At 39.2% G+C, this 23,601-nt stretch overlaps 1 pseudogene; it reads left to right on the top strand.

Annotated features, from left to right (window-relative positions):
* The first annotated feature begins 2,776 nt into the window (after positions 1-2,776).
* LOC117027106 (eukaryotic translation initiation factor 3 subunit E-like) lies at positions 2,777-9,812 on the top strand (annotated as a pseudogene).
* The last annotated feature ends 13,789 nt before the right edge of the window (positions 9,813-23,601 follow it).

Below are 23,601 nucleotides of genomic sequence, written 5' to 3'. Positions count from 1 at the left end.
GAACTTCAGATCCAAGAATAACCTCCACTCTCTCATCTCTGGACCTTCACATCTGCTGTTCCCTTGAGCTGAAACAATGATCTCCTTGCCCCTGTGCCTAATTCAGTCTGATTTACTCATCCAGGTTGGATGCAGTTTACTCTGGGAAGCTTGTCTTGACCCCAAGGCCTGAGTGACGGACTCACAGCTCCGGCCAGCATCGGCCACAATCCTAATCACATGTTCATTTGTCATGCTCTGATTGCTTATCTGTTGGTCCAAGTTCTGCAAAGCCAGGAACAGAGCTTGTCTCGTTCGCATATACATCTCCAGCACCTGGCAGAAGGCCTGCACAGCGCAGGTACATAATCAGTATCTACTGAATATATGGAAGAAAACAAGAAGCACTGGGTAAGTATAGTACATTTCATATGCATTATCCCAAGTATATTTTTAAAAAAATTGTCTAACACTTGCATAAAATCTTAATGGTTTGTTTTTTTTTTTAGTCTCTGATTTTTAAAAATATCTTGCAAATCTCTGAGCCCCTCACCATTGTTAGATTAGGGGTTTCACAGGCAAGTGTTGGTTCACACCTTCAGGAATTTCCATACAAGAGCAAGGAAAGATTGAAGAAAGAGACAGCCCACTCCAGATTCGTAGATGGCAGGTTTAATAAGCAAGGGAACTTATGTATGAAGCTTGTCTTGGAGCACTGCAAGATGAGTAGTTCCCACACCTGCCCACCAAAATCTTAAAAGTTTATATGGAGGCCTTACCTGGGTTCAGTCACATATACCATCCAGTTGATCACACCACCACATTGCTCTCTCAAGGTTGCATCCTTGAAAACAGGTCCCACCATGGGTAGAGTGGGTAGAATGTACATTCCAAGGACTAGGGGAGGAGGAGAGGAGCCTCCAATTGCCTGGATCCAGGTTGCAGGTCAATTGGAGGCCACGTCCTCTAGATGACCTCCTCTAACTGCAAGCCATGAAAGTTGGGAGATTTGTACCTTGTAAGGTCTTGCTGGAGCCTACACTAGGGAGTCCTGCCTGAGATGCCCTCCACTGGCCCAGACCACCCAGAACTTCACATGGGGAAAAAAACAAACTGATTTCTAACACAGAAAAGAGCCCAAGGGATTGTTTTATATAGCATTTGGAGAGCAAAAGAAGTCATCGTGCAATCTATGATTATCTTCAAATAATTTGTAGGTTGTCAATAATTTTGCATTATCTGCAAAGTTTTGGAAGAAACAAACTCACAGTATAGACAATTTCATTTGTCCTTTTATTTTTAAAATGGGAATATATTAAGGTGAGAGGATAAAAATTCTAAAAATTGAAAAAAAATAGTGTCATTTTCATGACACTATTTAGCATTAATCAAAGAAAATACGTAGGGAGGAGGCCAACTGAGGCAGGAAGAGGGAAGCTTACCAATAAGAGCTGAACTTATGTGTTTCTCTGCCCTCCTGAACTTGTTATTGCTGACCAGACCTTGACACACATAAAAAGTGCCACCTACACCCAGCAGCTGCTAAGAAGCCTAACTACTGATCAAACCTAATTACCTAATTATTGGAGAAAGAGAACGAGAGAGAGAGAGAATGAATGAACCAGAGCAAGTCTTTCTTAAAATATTTGAGAACCAACTCAGTTGTAAGGGTTTGAAAAGCATTTGGTGATGACAGCCCCTTTTCATCTGTCCTCCTTCCAAAACAATCTACAAATGTTTCTAAGTAGCAAGAAATCACCCAACGAAAAACTAAGCACCCACTGTGTTCCTGGCCCTGTGTTTGCTGCAGTCCAGGATATAAAGGAGTATATTAGGCAGAGCCTCTGCCGTCACGGAATTCCAAATCCTTTTGGAGAACCAACACACACGGAGAAAAATAAATGTAAGCAGATATTGGCAGAGAGCTCACAGTTGAAAACAAATACATGAAATTCCAACTTGCCAAACCGATGAGTTACCGCTTGACACCAACTAGAAGAGCTAAAATCAAAAAGCTCAAACAGCAACTCTCGTCCATTGCTGGTGGGTTTGTAAAATGGTGCACCCACTTTGGAAACCAGCTTGGCAGTTGCTGATAAAACTAAACATACACTTGACTAACAAGTCCACCCTGGTACCCAAAAGAAAAGAAAATATATGTCCACAAAAAGACTTGCATGAGAATGTTTATAGCATTCTTACTCCCAGTAAGCAAACCTGGAAACAACCCAAAAGTCCATCAACAGGAGAACAGCTAAGTTGTGGTGTGAGAGACATCAGGCGTATGGGGGAACTAGAACTCACAGAATTGCGGTGCCCAGGGGCGCTCCTGCGCTGCACAGTGAGGTCTGTCAGCATTGGTGAGTCTGCACCACAGAGACTCTCAGAACTGAACGGATCCATTGCTTCTGCCCGAGAGTTTGGCTTTCACTACTACAGGAGACGGGGATGAGGCTGCTGCAGGGTTTGGTTTCTATTCTTGAGGTCTTCTGTCTCATACTGATCACCTCCTGCCTGTCTATCTCCTGGCAGTGACAGAGTTGAGTAAAAAGAGGTTCCAGTGGAAAGAGGCAGGGACGTGCCTTCACGTCTCTGCTTTGCTCCTTACCACTTTCATGAACTGAAGCAAATCACGTAACTTCTCTGAGCCTCTGTTTCCTCATCTGCAAAGAAGGGATGCTAATAGTTGCTACCCAGTAGAGACATGAAGGATTAGTGGGATAATGCAAGTCAAGTACAGCATCTGATACATGTTAATAGTTTCTAATTATGACATGTTAGGATAAACATCAAAGGTATGGCCACGGAAAATGTGCAGAGAGTACGTTAAGCAAAGGTATGTGTGTGTGTGCACGCATGTACATTTGTGTGTGTGTGTGTGTGTGTGTGTGTGTGTGTTAAGGAGAGCAGGGAACCTCAGTCCTGAGCAGAGGTGGTTTAGTGTTTTGATAACAGGGTTACATTTCAAAGAAGCTCTCTGAAGAGTGGGGCTCTCAAACTGCGTTACTGCCCTTTTGGAAAGCCATTAAGACAATTCCCAGGCTTCAACCAACGACTGCAGTGACCCCAGGTATCTCTCCCCTGCAGGAGCAGCCTGTCTAATGTACTTTCACACACACGGGTACAATCGGGGATCCTGGAAAGGCATGCATTCTAATTGAAAGCTTGCTGTTTCATCCTTCAGCCCCCCAAGGACTGATGTTTTGCTACCTGATTATTGTAAAGAATGAGATGATGCCACAATTTGCTGTGCTTTTGCGTCCCAATCATATTTATTAATCAAGAGTCTCTATTCCAACCTAATACCAAAGTGTTATTCCTTCAAATTGGAGATGCCTCCTTTAGCAATTTTGCTCAGAGTCTACAAACACTGGGGAAATGAAAAGAAATAGCTTTTCTGTTATCACTCTCATCTCCCACCTGACACTTTTCACATTCCTGCTGTTAATAGAGCAGCACCAATCACAGGAGCTCAGCTATATTTTTCCCACTAGCAGTGTTGCCATGATACTCCAAGCAAGTGACACCAACAGGGCACAGCCTGGGTGGGGCTGGCTTTCTCATTAAAACGACCTAACACAAGATCTTAAAAAATGTCATGGAGTGGCACAGGAAGCAAAGAGGAAGGAAAGATTTTCCAGAACATTCTACACCAGCCCTTTTCCAAACATTGAACATTTCCCCAGCAAAATTGCTTGTGCTTTCTGTTTCTTTCCAGAAGAGAAAGAAGAGTAATGGTATATTCTCCATTAGCCTGCCAGAATTCTGGTAAGCTCACCTGGGCACAGCCTGAACTGACTGGTAGAGGCTGTCTGTGCACCCTTACTAGACATGGCTCAGCTTGAATGTGGGGTCAGATACCCATCAGCCTGTTTAAAGGGAACCAGAGACCTGGAAATCAAAACACACGGCAGGAGCTCAGAAAGCCACAGGGTTGTGGCGGGTGGTGAGGAGCAAGGCAGAGTTGACTCTGAGTGTTGCTAAGGTAAAAGGAAACCTGGGCGGCCAACCTCCTGTGGTCTCTACATGAGCTGTCTGCTAACCAGGAGTCTGCCAGGAATATTCCTGAGAGGCCAGCGCAGAAGTGTGGCTGGTTCCACCAATGTATGCAGATCATTGCCCTAATGCCAAGTACATAAAACAGGAGCACAGCACAGGCCTGGCCCTTGAGGAGCTCACAAGCTAAAGTTGGAAGGTCTGCCTACATACCTCCCGCTGCTCACCTGGTGTAGGCTGGGTTCCCAAGGCCCAGGTGTGTGCAACACCCAGTGTGAAAGTAGTCTCTGGGCACATGGAATGAGTGGGCAGGGAGCACACAGAGGCATTACCAAGGCAGGTAGTACCTACAAGAGGGACCATCTTCTTCCAGCCTAGGTTCTCTGAAGTGCGATGGACAGGGCAACTGAGCTTACCCTGCTTACTGCTTAGATAACATTAACTCTCTTTTCTATCCCAAAGACTACAAAACTCCTGTACAGACGTCAGAGGCTCAAGGCCTGACTGGTGCAAAATGAGCCTTTCCTCACCCCTGCAGAGGGACATCAGCTCCCAGCCCTCTCCAAAAAGCCACATCTCTGATTGGAAGTAGGATTACTCAGCTAAGCAGAATTGTAGCAAGGAATATATATACTCGCAATATAAAAATAAAAATATGTGCAGTTCTCCAAACCTTTACTAAAACTAGTATAATCATTTAATTTTTTCACATTGGTGGAGATTTTAATTATGCTACATCCATAAAATAGAATAGTACATAGCCACATAGTACAAAACAGTGACAAAATATCATGCTCTCTGTTATGGCTTGACTTGTGTTCCCAAAAAGATATTTTAAAATCCTAATCCTTACTACCTGTGACTGTGACCTTATTTGGAAGAAAAGTCATTGTAGGTGTAATTAAGACTAGTTCAGTTAAGGTGGGCCCTAGTCCAACATGATGGTGTCCTTATAACAAGAGGAAAACACCAATGAAGACAGAGAGAAGGCCATGTGATGACAGAGGCAGAGATTGGAGAGATGTAGCTGCAAATCAAAGAATGCCAAGGATTGAAGGCCACCACTAGAAGCTAGAAAGAGGCAAGGGAAAATTCTACCCAGAGTCTCAGAGGGAACATGGCCCACCCAACACCTTGATTTTGGACTTCTGACCCACAGAACTGTAAGAGAATAAATTTCTGTTGTTTTAAGCTGCCCAGTTTGTGGTAGTTTGTTACAACAACCCTAGGAAACTTATACATGCATCATATACTGTTAAAACAAACCAACAAAAAAGAGGACACAAACTCTTATTTGATACCCAGTGAATTAAATATTTTTCTATGTTTATTGGCCTTCTTAGTTTCTTATGGGAGTGATCTGTTCACAGCCTTCCAGGAAAGGTAATTCTTCTTTTTTTTTCAATTAAAATTTATTGGGTTAAGGTTGAGAATTAGTAAGCTCTCCAGCCCAGGGCTCTGGGCACTGCAGGGCTGACCACTCGGCAGGCCCCCTGGGTCTCCTTGGCTCTACACAGAGTAGGAACCCAACACTTTGAGGGTTAACATCTGATCCCCTCCATTCCCTTAGTTCCCTTCCAAGGTTTGGTCTGGCCACTGAGCTAAGCTTCTTCCTTGGCCTGGAACATGTTTAATGCAAAATTAGTTTGCTTCCAATGTTTTGAACACATTTCCTGTTCCAGGACTGTAGAAGTAATGCAAATCCAATAGCTTAGGAACATTAAACATTCCATAAATTGCCTGATTGGCTCTCACTGTTCTCAGGTTCTTGGATGAGCATCCTTGGACTTTAAGATGAGTCAAGCTGGGCAGAATGTATTTTGCTTTCCTATCCGTTTCCTTCCTCACCCAAGCCCTCCACTGGCAAAACCCCGGCGCTTGGAAGTGGGAATTCCTCGGCATGAGAATCTGTAGACTTGGTCCCCTTCTGTCGCCCTCCTCCCCATCTGCAGCAAACCACAGCCTCTTTCCCTCTCCAGAGGAAGGGGCCACAGGGCAAGGCTGGTGATAAGGTGCAGGGCATGGTCATTTTACAGGAGACGCATCATTGCATCAGTTGTTTATTGAGTAGCTTCAAACTATACCCTTCTCATATGTAGGGATTTCTAAATATAATATGCAGTCATTGTAATTTTCCACAATAATCCATTATCTGTTTTAATCTCAAATGAATGACTCAAATTAGGAATACTCAAAGCAGTTGCCAAACATAAATCCTGATTCTATTATAGCCCTTAATCACTCTGTGTTGTTTTACACGTATGGATTTCCACACTAGATTATAAGAACTTAAATTCAGAGTCTTTATTTATTTATTTTTGTATCTTTCCAGCTTGTACCTTACCTGGTACATGCTCAATGTATCGATGTTTGCTTAGAAAAGATTGTTGAGACTTATTTTAGACCTCTTCATCCTTTGAATTGGGCCTTGAAATATTACCATAGTTTCATCAAATGGGAAGGGGAAAGATGGAGGGACCAGCATGAGATGGTATACAAGCAGGTTTTTGGAAAATTGTAATTTGCTTGGTGTGGCTGGAGCATAAGGTAGGGAAGGAACCCAATGGAAACTTGCAAAACATTCCAAAGTATGTTTCTAGACTAACCCTTCATCAATAATGAGCATACTCATTTTACTGAGGTCTGTCCCTTACTTTCAATCCAACCTGTCTTTCTCTCATTCAGCAAACATATTGAGCATCTATAGAATTCGGGGCACTTTGTTAGGATTGAGTATCTATCTGGCTTAGTTCCACTCCTCCACTGGGTTAGCCATTGCTTTAGATAGTTTGCCTTACATAGTTTGCCTTAGCTCTGACCATTATAGGACAAGCTAGAGATTGCATGTTTAATTCCTTAATATCTTTCCACAAAATCTGCCTAAATATTTGATAGACACTGTTGGTTAATAAATGTTTCTGAATGGAGTTACGCTAACCTCAAGTGGAAGCACACCCTGTTTCCCTGAAAATAAGACCTAGCCGGACAATCAGCTCTAATGCGTCTTTTGGAGCCCAAATTAATATAAGACCCAGTATTATATCATATCATATCACATCATATCACATTACATTACATTATATTATATTATACCTGGTCTTATATTATAGTAAAATAAGACCGGGTCTTATATTAATTTTTGCTCCAAAAGACGCATTAGAGCTGATTGTCCAGCTAGGTCTTATTTTTGGGGAAACACAGTAGTAGAAGGAAGATGGCTAATAGGTGGAAAGAAAAAATATTAAAAAAGACCTAGAAAGGGAAATATTAGTGTAAGGAAGGAAATAATTAGAACTTAGAATAAAAGAGAATTACTTAGAGGGCGCTAAAAAGCATAGAATCTTTGGTTTAGAAGGGATAAATCTTAGGTTTAGATGGATTTCTAGAAACCACCACTTAAGGACAGTTAAATTAAGAAAAAGGATGGATAAGACTCTACAATTATCTCTAATGCTAAGGTTCCAGGAAGCATAGAGTAATATTACTTTGACTCAAATTTGACTAAGCAACTGTAGGACTATTTAAATACCCCCCAATTCACGGTCCTGATGCCCATGTTCTGAGCCATCTGGCAAAAGGTAGGATAGTAGGTATAGCAGCTGAACTACGAGATGTGATCAAGAAATATGGTGAATGTTTAAATTAAAAATATACGTATTACAGTAAAAGACACATTGCCATTAATCCCCCTCAAAATATTCCCCCTCGCTTCAAACACACTTATCCCATCATTCTTACCACTTTCTGAAGCAGTTCTGAAAGTCCTCCTTTGTGAGTGTCTTTACTTCATCCTCCATCATGACAACGCTCCGTGTCACACATCGCTTCTGGTGCAGCAATTTCTGTCAAATAAAAGCATTACAGTGTGTCCTCATCCACCTTATTCACCAGATCTGTCACCGTGCAACTTCTGGTTCTTCCCCAAAGTCAAAATGACCATGAAGGAAAACGTTTTGAATCGATTCAAGACATCGAGGCAGCCACAATAGCGCAACTAAAGACACTCACAAAAGAGGACTTCCAGAACTGCTTCAGAAAGTGGCAAGAACAATGGGATAAGTGTGTTGGAAGCGAGGGGGCGTATTTTGAGGGGAATTAATGGCAATTAATTAAATTAATGTTTAATTTAAACATTCACCGTATCTTTTGATCATACCTCATAACTCCTCACTACTGGGTTAACAGAATTTCAAAAGCATGAAAAGAATCACAATATTCTTTCTTCTTTATTTCCAAAATACAGCGTCCAAGTTCTGGGCCTGTGAAACCAGAGGCCCCTGCCTAGATTTCCTACTGTACCCACATTCACTACTTTTGACGGGCCAAGTTAACAGCACTGTTTCTGACTTGTGCAAACCAAACTGCCCCTCTCATTTGCTGCTTCCTGAGAGAAGAAACAGTCCTCCAAAGTTCCATTTCTCCTTCATGGTGTTTGTGATAAAATGGTCATCATAGTAGTGACACGTGACTCTCCTGTAATATTGTTGTTACACCAGGTTTGAGTGGACCTTGGGCAAAAGATGGCTAATGACCCCCCTCCTCCATCAGTGAGGGACGGATGAGTCAGGGACCACAGCAAGAAGTAGTGGAAAATATGAATCAGGCATCTTATTTAAAGTTTTGTCTCTACCTAGTGATAAAATCTTGCAAAAGTCCCTCTAGGCATCATTATTACCTCTTTTTTTAAAATGTGTTCCCATTAAATTTTAAGATCTTGACTCTTGACTATTCTCCCCAAGTCTAATTGAATGGCTATTTATTATGCACTAAATTTTATATTTTCACTGTCTGAATATTATGGAGGACAAAGGACTCTATCCAGGTATTTGGACACCTGCTGAAAAAAAAAAAAAACGCCAAGCTATGCATAAGATTTATCTCTATGGCAGCAATTTAAAACAGCAGAAGCCTTTGGCACTGATTCCTCCAGAAAGTAGAGAAGTTCCTCTCCACATTTTGTTAGATGGACATTTTTAGGGCATGTGCATGCAGCTGGCAGAGCTGAAGCCGAGATAAGCTGAGAAAAAAAGGTATAGCACAGAAAATGGGCCTCAGAAATCTTAATTCCGAATTGGGATGCAGTCATGGAAGACCTTACGTGGTTAAAAGAGACCACGGATGACAACTGTGAGTGTCTTCAGCAGCGAACAAGGCTCATTCACGTCTCTCTGTTTTCTTCCCTAAAGAATGTGATAACATTATTGGTCTCTTCCTTTACCAGCCACAATATCTTAATGCAATTCAGATGGTGTGTCCACATATTCTCCACTCTCTGACAACAGCAGTCATAACAAACTAAGATGTTTGAAAATGCTGGCCGGTGCTAAAAGATCTGTTCAAAGTTATGCAACAGGTGTCTTACACATATAAAGACCCAGTTACAGTTTGTTGAATGCTCATATGTTAACTTTGACTCTGGTGGGGCTCAGAAAAAGCTGAGGGAATGTAAACCTGTGCTTGTGAATGATTTCGTCTAGGAGGCTTGTCTTGAGAATTTCACAGAAAATGCCCATGTCTTCATATTGGAGATTTTTTTGTCACAACTACTGGTGCATCAGCAGTAACATGTTGGCAGATAAATTGAACATGATTCCAGAAGAAGCTGAAAGGTGAATTGTAAATTTGATTAGAAATGCAAGACAGGATGCCAAGATTGACTCTATATCAGGTCACGTGGTTATGGGTAACAATGCAGTCTCACTCTATCAGCAAGTGATTGAAAAGACCAAAAGCCTTTCATTTAGAAACCAGATGTTGGCCATGAATATCGGGAAGAAACTTAATCAGAATAGTATATCAGAGGCAACTAGGCAACTCAAGATTCTGGCTTCTACTGAAGAGCTGTAAAGAAAAGCCAAAAAAAAAAAACAAAAAACAGACAAACAAACAAACAAAAACCCACAAACCTATAAAAGATGAAATAAGAAAGCTATTATACAACTTTAGAAACAATAAACATATTGAGTATAAATTTTGGAGAATTTGAATAAAATTGGCTGTATTTCAAAGAAAAAGAAGCACATACTTAGTCATTTTAAATTATAAAACTATGCTTTTGATTCTCCTCCAAGAATTCAAAGAGTTCATTCATTAGACTATCAGGCTACACAATACAACAGAACTCAGAATGAAGCAAATCCTTAGGTACTTGCTCCCCAAGAGATAGGGACATTTCAAGTGTTTTGAGCTACACCATTAATATTGTAAAGTAGTATAAATATGCCAACAGTGGCACTGATAGCATTTATATTTACCACGAAAAAAAAAGGAAAATTATCCACAACTTAACCCAGAATTTTTTCTTTTGTTCCATTTTTATTGTGATCATTCCCTTTGATGCTCTCAGGCCCTTTATTAATCAATAGATATAAAAAATTACCAACCACTCATGGAAAATTTAACACGGATAAAACTATACACTAGAAGGAGGATACTTTGTAATATTTCAGAAACTAGACAGAAGATGGGGAAGGGCTTTTTTGAGCAATGGGCTTGCTTCCCTGGAACCCTAGAAATCACAGTATTCCTACATATCAGTCGATTTTGTGTCCTGTCACATAGAATTCCTTCACCAGGCATGATTTTATGGATCACCAGCAACTTTTAACATGAACCAATTACCTATAAGTAAGCTCAGGCCCTACCAGCTTTTCTGATAGTTCAAAACTAAGTCTGAAATGATTTTAGAAACTGCCTAAAGCTATAAGAGTAAGCCTGAGAAATACATACCTGGCTCAGGTTACCCTTCATAATAAACCAGAAGGTTGCCTGGTTAGCAAAGGTTTAGAACAAAGGGAATCAACACTTTCCTCCTATCCACCAAGCAATGGTGATTGAATGAGATCATTAGAGCACCTCTGCCAATAGCAGAGCCGGAGATAATCAAATGAATTCTGACTGTTTCATTCTATGCCTACATTTTCCCTACGCACTCCTGATAATGACCTCAGAGCTATGACTTGAGTAATAATGGAGGTGAGTTAGGCCAACACTCAAAGGCTAGTCCAAGTATAAATATGGGCAAAGAATGGCAACTCAGAATCAGGTGAATTGTTGTGTCACTCCATTTAAACACTGAACTGGTAAATGCGCCACACAGCAAATATGTACGTGATTAAAACATTCCTGAAGGTAACGTATATGGTGACTTTTGGGACATACCCCATTCTTCCAGAGGTCTATCCAAAGTTCGGTGGCCTCAGCAGCAGCCAGTGTGAAGTGAGTAATTCACCAAGTCAGAGGAGCTGACACCTGTAGGCATATTGCCATTTATATCACTTAAGCGTAGCAGATGCGGGGAGACCAGGTGTGCACTCTTCCTTATTACTAGAGAAAAATTCTTGCTTCACCACAGTTATACCCTTCAACTTTTTATTTCTTACTATGAATTCAAGGCTTCAATGTGATGGGCCTCACCATGACCTACCCCAGAAGGCAACTGAATGGATTTTAGCTTTTTCAGAAACAACCAAAAACTCTTAACTATATTTGAGAGATATTCTGATCTTACCTCCAAACATCTTGTACATATCCTTAGCCGTAAACTGCCATGCTTAGTAAATATGGACATATTTACTAACTTCTGTCTCAAATAATAACTTTATCTTCTACATTGAAGCTACAGTATAATGACCTCTCTACAGTGACCACAAAACATACCTAAAACTGTGTCCTGTATTTAAAACCCTCAATCCTAGTGTTTAATATGTTTACCACATACACATATAAATCCCAGTTCATTCTCACATGACACCACCTAGTTATAAAAGATTCTCCCTCCGAGACCACTTCAGGGATGCTGTCGATGCTTGATCACTGCACGGTACACCTGAAGCTGAAACTAAGTGATAATGAATGTCAACTGTAATTGTGTGTATATATATATATATTTGTATAATTGTATAATATATATATATATATAATTGTATATATATATATGGTCACAAGAAGTGGAGTATAGCATATGGAATAGACAGTGGAAATGTAATGGCTGTGAGAGATGTCAGATTGGGGGAGGGGGGTTACCACTTTGTGAGGGGTATAAATGATAAATGTCTAACTATTACAGTGGTTTGTACACATGAAACTAAAAAAAGAAAAAGATTCTCCCTCCAAACATTTGCCATGATTTAATCTTGATTAAATCTTGACATGACTAAATCTTGACACATCATACCTTTATTTTCACAAAGAATATAAAACTTCAGAAGGCAGCAATCATCGCAATCACAAAGCATTTATTGAGCATGTGCAAGGAACAAGAATTAGAAGTACTTGAGAAGCTTCCAATCTAATAGGAGGAGGTAGGGCACAAACAAACAAGAGAACCTGGAAGAAAAACCTCACGGATGTCTAGAGTTCTAGGAGTCCCCTATGTTTCACGATCCAGGTCATTGGCCACCCTTTTCTCAAAGCCTTCCCAGAACTATCTCACTCATCTCCAAATTACATGTAATTCCTCAGTTCTTTCAGTTCCCACAGCAGTTTCAGTTCCCACTGCTAGAGTATCTTCTACCTTGTATCATAATTATTTATGTTCATTTCCAAGGACAGATGAAATTAGAAACCGCTGGAGACCAAACCTATGAGTTTTTGAATCTCAACAAAATGTAGAAAGCATTGACCATAACAGGTAATACATATTTGAGGATTCGATCATGTTTTATAACCTGCTCATTTGACAGTTCACGCAACTAAGAGCTAGAGAAACTATTAAGTATCTTGCCCAGGTCATGCCATTGGTCATGTTCTGCTCAGAAGCTCCAATATGACCTTAGGATGTGAGAATATTGAAAGACATCTAGGTCGGTTTGTAAGTAGCTACTGATCCCAAGTGGCCTCCTGATGTCCCAGCTGTGCTGAGCCATCCCTTGGAATCCCCTGGGTCCCTCCCTCATCCAGCAACCACAAAAGTGATAACCAGCGGAGCAGGAGATTTCCAAGATGCTGCATCAATTCTATAGCTGACCGCATTTTGATTGTTCCATGCTCCTGCTAAACCAAAAGCATGGAATGATTAGTATTTTAAGTATCACCCTGGCATATAATAGTTACTTACAGGGCTCTGAACAAATGTCTTACTACTCTTCCCCAAGCATGTGCTAATTTAGCACATGATAAACTAAGTTCTATGGAAAAGAATCCAGAGTAACGAGTTATCAGCAACTGGACTTTTTTAAAGAAGTGGAACCAGACCTCAGCATTGGAGAATAAGGGATAATTGAATAAGCTGAGATAGAGGAGGGCACTCCAAACATGAAAATGAAATCAAACAATGGTTTGAAAGGAGATCTTCCGTTGGTATGTTCACTGTTAGCCACATAATTTGTAGAGCCTGGTAAAAAGAAAAATGCAGAACTTTTTTTCTTGTCCAAAAAGCAAGAAAAAGCATTTTTCTTTGTTTCCCACAGTCTCCCAACCTGTCATGATGGGTTTTTTTATTTGCTATTTAATGATGTCCCCCATTGAACAAAAGATATTTTTCACAGGGGTCTAGGGCCCTGCTCAGCACGCAGGGTGTATGTGCCTCCCCCCCGTCTCCCAGTGACCCCAAAAAGGCCAGGACAGGAGCAGGGGACCAAGTGGCCAGGATTCTATCCAAGGAAGGTAGGCAGGCAGCAGGAAGTGGGACCACATGTAAACCAAGCCCATCCATGCTTCAGGTTATAGGCCGAAAGACCTCGGTCATGGCTGCAGACTCTGAAGTGGCCTGTGAACTGGCTCCAGCCTCCCTTGGCCATGGTCCAGGAGTCCCAAAACAACACTATCTTAGACAATTACTCTCAGACAAAAGGGCTTTTGTGAGAGCCCAGCATATGCTCCATTTTCCCATTAGACTTCACTTACAAATCACAAATTCAAAGATAAAATTATTAAGAATTTCAAGATGGCAACCATGGAGCATTAAACCCCAAGTGTGGGGCTGATTTCGAGCAGAGAGCCCTGTGCACCTGCCCTGGTTGCATGCCCATGAAAGGGGAGCTGGATGTGTCCAGAAGTCAGGGAGCAACAGAGTTAGGCTGGGAGTGTAGGGCTAATGTAGGGGAGGAGTAGAATGGGGCAGCAGAGGATAGATGTAATACGTGGAGACACCCATGACATGCAGAACCCAGGATAATTTCTACGTCCCACAAATCAATTACTTTGGGTATATAAACAAAATTAAGTAATAGATGAAATTTTTGTCTACCCCAGCAGGATCATCGCCTCAACTTAATTGTAAAAAACACTATGGAGGGCGCCCTACCACTGCTGGCACCATCACCACTGCCTGCAGTCCCACTGGCCGCTTTGCTGCTGCTAGAAGGACGTCAGCATCATGGTGGCATAAAACAGCTCTAATTTTTGCCACCCACTCAACAAAAATTTGGCATCTATCCATGCACACAAGTGTCTTCGGGGGTAATACAGGATCCAGCCCATATGCTGAGGGAGGAACTTGTCCAACCACATGTTGGGTAATTGTAGACAGATGTTGGCCACAGAGGTGGATCCTGCAGTGACCCATGAACTGATTCCAGACCCTCTCAGCCCTGGTCCAGGAGCCCCTGGAAAATATTATCTTAGACAATCATCCACATACAAGAGAACCTTCCTGGAAGTCCAGGTTTCCAGAGAAGTTCCAGGTCACCAATAGAGCAAAAAATATGAACTTGAGTTCATTGGAGTGAGCAAGTAGTAAAGACTGGAGAAGTGACTGCTACTTCAAATGTGAAGACAACAATGCAAAATTTCAAGGAACGTAAAAAAATCAAGGTAATAAGGCAACACTGAAGGATCAAAATCATCATCTGGTAACAGAACCCAAAACATGGAGATCTGAGATATACCCAATAAAAATTCAAAATCCCTGTTTTAAGGAAACTCAGTGAGTTACAAGAAAATACATAAAGACAATTCAACAAAATCAGGAAAACAATACAGAAACAAACATGAGAAGTCTAACAAAGAGATAGAAATCATAAAAAAGAACCAAACAGAAATCCTGGAGCTGAAGAATAAAGTAAGTGAAATGAAAAATGTAATAGAGAGCAGATTTGATCAAGAAGAAGAAAGAATCTGTGAACTAAAACACAGGAACTTTGAAATTAGCCAGTCAGGGGAGAATAAAGAAAAAAGAGTGAAAAGTACATGATGTATGGGAACCATCAAAAGAAACAATTTGAATTATCGAAGTTCTAGAAAAAGAAGACAGGGAAAAGGGGTCACAGAGATTATTTAAAGAAATAACAGAACAGTTGAGTACTTTCAAAATCTGGAGAGAGATTGGGATATCCAAGTTCATGAAGTTCATAAGTTGCCAAGCAAAATCAACTTAAAGAGACCCTCTCCAAGACATAAAACTATGGAAAATCAAAAACAAAGAGAGAATCTTAAAAGCAGTAGGAGAAAAAAGCTTGTAACTTACAAGGGAATCCCCATAAAACTATCAGCAAATTTCCCAGTAGAAATATTATAAGGCAAAAGAGAGTGGGATTATATATTCAAAGTTCTGAATGAAAGAAACAGCCAATTTAGCAAAGCTGTCATTCAGAAATAAAGGAGAGATAAAGAGATTCTCAGACAAACAAAAGCTGAGGGACTTCATCCCCCTAGACTTGCCTTACAAGAAATGCTAAAAGGAGTCCTTCAAGCTGAAATAAAAGGACACTATCTGGTAACATAAAAACATGAAAACATATAAAACATTGCTAAAGGGTAAGTACATAGTCAAATTCAGAATACTCTAACAATATAGTATGGTGGAGTATTAATCACTTAACTTTAGTATAAAGGTTAAAGGACAAGAGTATTAAAAATATAGCTATAACTACAATAATTACAACTATAACTATAATAATTTGTTAATGAATACACAATATAGAGCTAAATTGTGATATGAAAAACACAAAAAGGGGGAGGAAAAGGATCATGTCTTTTATGTGACAGAATTTAAGTTATCTGTGTATAATAGATTGTTATATCTGTATGATGTTTTGCAAGCCTTGTGGTAACCACAAAGCAAACAGCAGATTCACAAAAAAAAAAAAATATAAGGGAATCAAATCATATCACTACAGAAAATCATCAATTCAAAAAGGAAGGCAGCACAAGAGAAAGAAAGAAGAGAAATACAAAACAGCCAGAAAACAATTAATAAGATGGCATTAGTAAGTCCTTACCTATCAATAATTACTCTAAACGTAAGCGGATTGAAATGTCCAATCAAACAACATAGAGAGACTAGATGGATTAATAAACAGGACCCAACTATAGGCTGCCTACAAGATACTCACTTCAGTTTTAAGGATACACACAGGCTCAAAGCGAAAGGATGGAAAAAGATATTCCATGCAAGTGGAAACCAAAAGAAAGCAGAATTCACAATACTTATATAAGAATAGATAAGCTTTAAGTCAAAAACTGTAAGAGACAAAGGTCGTTACATAATGACGGGGGATCAATTCATAAAGAGGATAAAACAATCATAAATTATATATATATATTCCACCCAACATCAGTGCATGTAAATAGATTAAGCAAATACTAACAGATCTGAAGGGAGTATAGGCAACAATACAATAATGGTAGAGAACTTCAATACCCCACTTTCAACAAGAAACAGATCATCCAAACAGAAAATCAATAAGGAAACAGCAGATTTGAACTTTATTTTAGATCAAATGAAAATAATAGTCATATACAGAACATTCCATCCAATGGAGCAGACTACGCATTCTTCTCAAGTGCACATAGAACATTCTCCAGGCTAGATCACATCTTAGGCCACATAACAAGTCTTAGAAATTTAAGAGCATTAAAATCAAGTATCTTTTCCAACCACAGTGGTATGAAACTAGAAATCAATAATAGGAGGAAAGATGGAAAATACACAAATATGTGGAAATTAAATAGCACGTTCATGAATCACCAACAGGTCAAAGAAGAAATCAAAGGAAAATAAAAAATCTTGAAACAAATGAAAATGGAAACACAACATACCAAAACCTACGGACGCAGCAAAAGCAGTTATAAGAGGACAGTTTATAGTGATAAACACTTACATGAATAAAAAAGAAAGTTCTGTAATAAACAACCTAACTTTACACCTCAAGGAACCAGAAAAATTAATTAATTAATTAATAATGATATAATTAATTAATAATAATAAGCCCAAAGTTAGAAGAAAGGAAACAGCAAAGATCAGATTAGAAATAAATGGAAGAGAGACCAGAAAAACAGTAAAAAAGATCAATAAAACTGAGCTGGTTTTTGAAAAGATAAGCAAAATTGAAAGATCTTTACCTAGATGAGAACAAAACAAAAAGAGAGAGATAGAGAGAAGACTCAAATAAAATCAGAAATTAAAAAATGAGACATTACAACTAATACGACAGAAACACAAAGAATCTTAAAGGACTATTAGGAACAATTATAAGCCAACATATTGGAAAGACTACAAAAAATTGATAAATTCTTAGAAATATAAAACCAACCAAGATTTAATCATGAAGAAATAGAAAATCTGAACAGACCAATATATGATAATTAAGGAGATTGAATCAGTAATCAAAACCCGCAACAAAGAAAATCCCAGGACTAAATGGTTTCATTGGTGAAGTGTATCAAACACTTAAAGAATTAACACCAATCCTTCTCAAATTATTCCAAAAAATTGAACAGGAGAGAACACTTCCGAACTCATTTTAGGTGTTCAGCACTACTCTGCTACCAAAACAAGATAAGGATAAGCAAGATAAGAAAAAAGTTACAAACCAGTATCTCTGATGAATATAGATGCAAAAATTCTCAACATAATATTACCAAACCAGAATCAACAGTACATTAAGAGGATCATACAAAATGAACAAGTGGATAGTTCAACACACACAAACCAATAAATGTGATATAGCACATTAGTAGAATGAAATATAAAAATCATACAATCATCTCAATAGATGTAGAAAAAGCATCTGACAAAATACAACATTCCGTCATGATAAAAATGCTCAACAAATTAGGTATAGAAGGAATGTACCTCATTATAATGAAGACCATATAAGACAAGCCCACCTATAACATCATACTCATCAGTGAAAGGTTGAAAGATTTTCCTCTAAGATCCAGAATAAGACAAGGGTGCCCACTCACCACTTCTATTTAACATAGTACTAAAAGTTTAGCCAGAGCAATGAGGCAAGAATAAGAAATGCAGAGCATCCAACTTGGAAAGAAAGAAGTAAAACTGTCTTTGTTTGAAGATGATGTAATCTCATATATAGAAAATCCTAAAGACTCCACCAAAAAAAAAAAAATTGTCAGAATAAATGAATTCAGTAAAGTTACAGGATACAAAATCAACATACAAAAATCAGTTGTGTTCTTGTACACTAACAATGAAATATCTAAAAGAGAAAAAAATCCCATTCATAATGGCATCAAAAATAATGAAATATTTAGGAATAAATTTAACCTAAGAGTTAAAAGATCTATACACTGAAAACTATAAGATTTTGATGAAACTGAAAAAGACATAAATAAATGAAAAGATATACCATGTTTATGGCTTGGAAGAAATAATATTGTTACAATGCTAATACTCTCCAAAGTAATCTATAGATTCAATGCAATTCTTATCAAGATTCCAATGGCACTTTTTACAGAAATAGAAGAAGCAATCCTAAAACTCATATGGAACCACAAAAGATCCCAAATAGTCAAAGAGATCCTGAGAAAGAAGAACAAAGCTTGAAGCATCACACTTCCTGATTTCAAAGTATACTACAAAGCTATGGTAATCAAAACAGTATGGCACAGGCATAAAAAGAGACACATAGACCAATAGAACAGAATTAAGAGCCCAGAAACAAAGCTCTGCAAATACAGTCAACTAATATTTTACAAGGGAACCAAGAATACTCAATGGAGAAAAGATAATCTCTTCAATAAATTTTACTGGGAATATTCAAATGTAAAATAATGAAACTGGACCCTTATATTATACCACTTACAAAAATTAATTCGAACTGGATTAAAAATTTAAACTTAAGATCTGAAATCATAAATCTCCTACAAGAAAATACAGGGGGAAAGCTCGTTGACATTGGCCTCAGCAATGATTTTTGTATATCAAAAAAAGCACAAACAACAAAGCAAAAATAAACAAATAGGACTACAACAAACTAAAAAGCTTCTCCACAGCAAAAGAAACAATTAACAAGACAAAAGGAAATGTACAGAAAGGGAGAAAATACTTGCAAATCATATAACTGATAGGGGTTAGTATCCAAAATATATAAAGAACTCTTACAACCAAATAGCAAAACAAATAAATAATTTGATTAAAAAGTGGGCAAAGGACCTGAGTAGACATTTTCCAAACACGTGCAAATGTCTAAGAGGTACATGAAAAGGTGCTTAATATCACTAATCATCAGGGAAACACAAATCAAAACCGCAATGTAATATCACCTCACTCCTGTTAGAATGGCTGTCAGAGAGAGAGAGAGATAACAAGTGTTGGTAGCATGTGGACAAAATGGAACCCTTGTACACTATTGGTAGGAATGTAAATTGGTGCAGCCACTATGGAAAACAGTATGGAGTTTTCTCGGAAAATTAAAAATAGAACTAACATATGATCTAGCAATTCCACTTCTGGAGTATATCTAAAGATAATAAAAACAGGACCTCAAAGAGATATCTGCACCCCCATGTTCACTGCAGTTTTATTCACAATAGCCCAAACTTGGAAACAACCTAAGTGTACATCAATGAACGAATGGATAAAGAAGATATATATATACGTGTGTGTGTCTGTGTGTGTGTGTGTGTGTGTATATATGCATGCATATATATATATATATATATATATATGCCACGAAAAAGAAGGAAATTCTGCCGTTTGTGACAATGTGGATGAACCTTGAGAGCATTATGGTAAGTGAAATAAGTCAGACAGAGAAAGACAAATACTGGGTGATCTCATTTATATGTGGAAACTAAAAAAAATCAAATTCATAGAAAACAGAGTAGATCGCTGGTTGCCAGTGTCTGAGGAGTAGAGGAAATGGGGAGCTATCAGTCAAAAGTTACAAACTTTCAGTGGTAAGAAGAGTAAGTTCTAATTTACAGTATGGTGTTTCTAGTTAATAATAATTATATACTAGAAAGTTACTAAGAGGGCAAATCTTACATGTTCTCACAAGAAAAAGAAACAGTAATTAGATAACATAAGGGAGGTGCTAGCTAATGCTATGGTGGCAATCATTTTGCAATACAAATGTATGAAATCAACACTGTACACGTTAAACTTACACAATATATTTCAATTATAGCTCAATAAAACTGGGGGGAAAACACAGGGGGGAAAATATCTACCACACACATGTACTACTCCCAGATCCTGGGGCAGCTTTTCAGGCTCTGAACATGTATTTCCACTCTAGCCCTAACCTATTCCTTCTCCTTCCCCAAATTATTCTGTTACAAGAAAGGATCTCATTGATTCTTTTATTGATAACTAAAAAGCAAGCAGCTACTGTATTTTCTCTTCCAAAGAGAAACCTGTACAAAGAAATTATTTCAAATCCCACATATTTTCTCGTAGCAATGGAATTATAAGACCAGCCAAGTAGGAGAGAAAGGAACGCAGATGAGCAAATACATGTGGATAGAGTCCATGCCCAGTACTCCCTCCAATCACCTGTTCCACCAGGTGATGCTGAGTGATCCCACCACTCCTAGCCTCTGCACCATTGGTCAATACTCATCTGCAAAGGAAAGAGCCTCTGCAAAGGGAGAGGCGGGGCCTTACAACTGGCCAAACAGAATTTTTCAGCCACAGCGTTTCAGAAAATGTGAAACTGGATCTTGATCATTCGGAACTTGCCATCATCATTAAGCAGAAAAAAGCAGACAGACATCTGTTCTGTCCGGGAACACAGAGAGCACACTAATCACCAGCTACTGCCTGGTGCAGAACACTGTAGCCTCGCTTTGAACAGGCTGATGGCCAGGCGGGCAGAGGCTGACCAGGCTGCAGTCCTCCCAGAAGCAATGGGGCCACCACTGCAATGTCTCGTGGCTCCAGGCTCTGGCTCTCCTCCGTGAGTGAATGAATCGTGCGGACCTTCTTCCCCATCACTGGCCCATCCTCCTCGTGTGGACCCTGAATTCTAGGAACAAATCTCTGAACTGAGCCTGCTAGCTCAATCTTGTGATTTTCATTTTCTGAGCCGATCAGAATACTCTCTTCTCGACTCCTTTCACCCAATCTTATCCACCCGTTGTGAAGGCTCATCTCTAGATCCACATCATCCATTCACCAAAAATGAGCACTTAATTTGTACAAAGTTGGTACTAGTCACTCTGTAGAATACAAAGTGAAATGTGGGTGAATCCTTCCTTCATGATATTTACAAGCCTAACAGGGGGAGAGTAAATAGATACACAAATAATGCCCATCCAAGGCAAATAAAAAAGGGGCAGTACCGTAAGACAGGTCAGACTAGATGCTATAGGAGTTCAAAATAAAGAGCAATGAATCGTATTCAAGCATATCAAAGAAGGCTTTATTGAAAAGGTGGTGGTCATGCTAGGATTCGAAGAATAGGCAGCATTCAGAGACACAAATACGGGGGAAGAAGCACAGAGAACTACTGAAGTAAATAAAGAGAAGAAAGAAAATGCAAGCTGTGTTTGAAGAACACAGAATATGTTCAGTGTGACAAGAAATGAACTTTTAAGGGGAATCATGAAATATAAGATTACAAGGGCAGGCTGAGGCCTAATCACAACATCTCTTCTGAAAAACAACTCAGGAATCTAAAACCTCCGCTGACCCCTCTTCTCTGTGACTTTCCATAATGCTTCTGTTTGTATCTTACCCTTTGTGCCCTAAATGGCAGATATTCAATAAATGTGTGCTGAATAATGAATTAAGACATTCACTGGTAAACGTTTCTGTGACTATATTCAGGGAAATTGTGCAATATGTTCTAAGTAAAAACTCAGTTGTTTCAAATTGCTCATCTTTGTTCCCTAACATTTGCAAAACTAATAAATAAAAGCTACGGCTTGTGAAAGACAAGACAATAGTGATAATTCACATTTTAGAGGCATCTTGGAATGAATAAATCATATCTTATTCTATCTCACTAATTCAAGTTACTTCTGATTGAGAGAGAAGCAAAGGCAGATGTACCAGTGGAATCTGGAAGACCTGTGTTTCCCTCAGATTCCTGGATGGGCATGTCCACCCGGGTGCCACCTCAGCAGGAACTTCCACAGAGAGGCCAGTGATGTCACAGGTTAGACGTAGATCTGGTAAAAGAGGAGATGAGGCAAATGGAGAGTGTCTGGAAGACTTGAGACCCAAGCTGAAAATTTTCATAGGCTCCAAAAACATTTAGCTAAATAATTAATAATAATAGATCACTATAATTTGTTGAGTACTTACTATGTACCAGGCATTGTGATAAATACTTAATAAACACAACTTCATAACAATAAAAACAACTTCAGTAGTTTAACTGTCACAACTACTATATGAAGTAGATATTATTAGAACCATTTTGTAGATGAAGAAAATGGGGAACGGAGTGGTGAAGAAACTTGATCAGGTTAAATAATAGGAGCTGGCAGAGCCAGCATTAAAATCCAGGTCTGTCCGATCCAAGCCTACTAAGACTATCTCTCTGAATTAATGGATGATGGATTCTTCACGCATTGTCAAAAGAGACTAGGACACTGAGCAGAAACTAACAAGGTAGACATCAGGAAATCAGCCCTTCTTGAAGCCCAATCTCTGATTGAAGTGTGCCGATTCTTATGGACTTTCTAGGACGGGAAAATACACCAATCTAAGGATAAACAAATGTTCACCAGATCCATACACTGAACATGAGTAAAGCAAACTAACAAGCAACACGTCAAAACTCCAAAAAAAAAAAAATGCACTTTCATGAATACTGAGAAGGGAGAAAGAAAGAAGTGGCACCTACAGGCTTAAGTCATGTTGAAAAGTACAGTCGTACCTCCACCCCCTATCCACGGTTTTGCATTGCGAGGTTTCAGTTACCTGCAGTCAACCACCGTCCAAAAATATTAAGTGGAAAATTCCAGAAATAAACAATTCCTAAGTTTTAAATTGTGCACTGTTCTGAGTATCATGCTGAAATCTCCCACCACCCCCCTCCTTCTAGAGCAGGACAGGAATCATTCCCTTCGTCCAGCATCTCCACCCTGTAGACACCCCCCCACCCATTAGTCACTGAGTGGCCATCTTGGTGTTCAGGTAACCCTTATTTTACTTAGTAATGGCCTCAAAGTTCAAGAGTAGTGACGCTGGCAATTTGGATATGCCAAAAAAAGCCATGAAGTGCTTCCTTGAAGTGAACGGGTAAATGTTCTTAACAAGGCAAGCAAAAGAATCCTGCTACAAATTGTATCATAGGTGTATGTACGTATAGGGAAAAAAAACAATAGTATATGTCGGGTTCGATATTATCCATGGTATCAGGGTCTTGGAATGTATCCCACGTGGATAAAAAGGGACTGTTGTAGTATTGAAAGTGGGGTAAGGGTTGCAACCCTGTGGAACAAAGATCGCTGTCCTTGGTTCCCTTCAAAACATGTGCTCAACAT

This window comes from Rhinolophus ferrumequinum, chromosome 9 (assembly GCF_004115265.2).
Source record: "Rhinolophus ferrumequinum isolate MPI-CBG mRhiFer1 chromosome 9, mRhiFer1_v1.p, whole genome shotgun sequence".
NCBI lineage: Eukaryota > Metazoa > Chordata > Mammalia > Chiroptera > Rhinolophidae > Rhinolophus > Rhinolophus ferrumequinum.
Note: the sequence above shows the minus strand (reverse complement) of the source record. Positions and strands in the feature narration are given on the sequence as shown.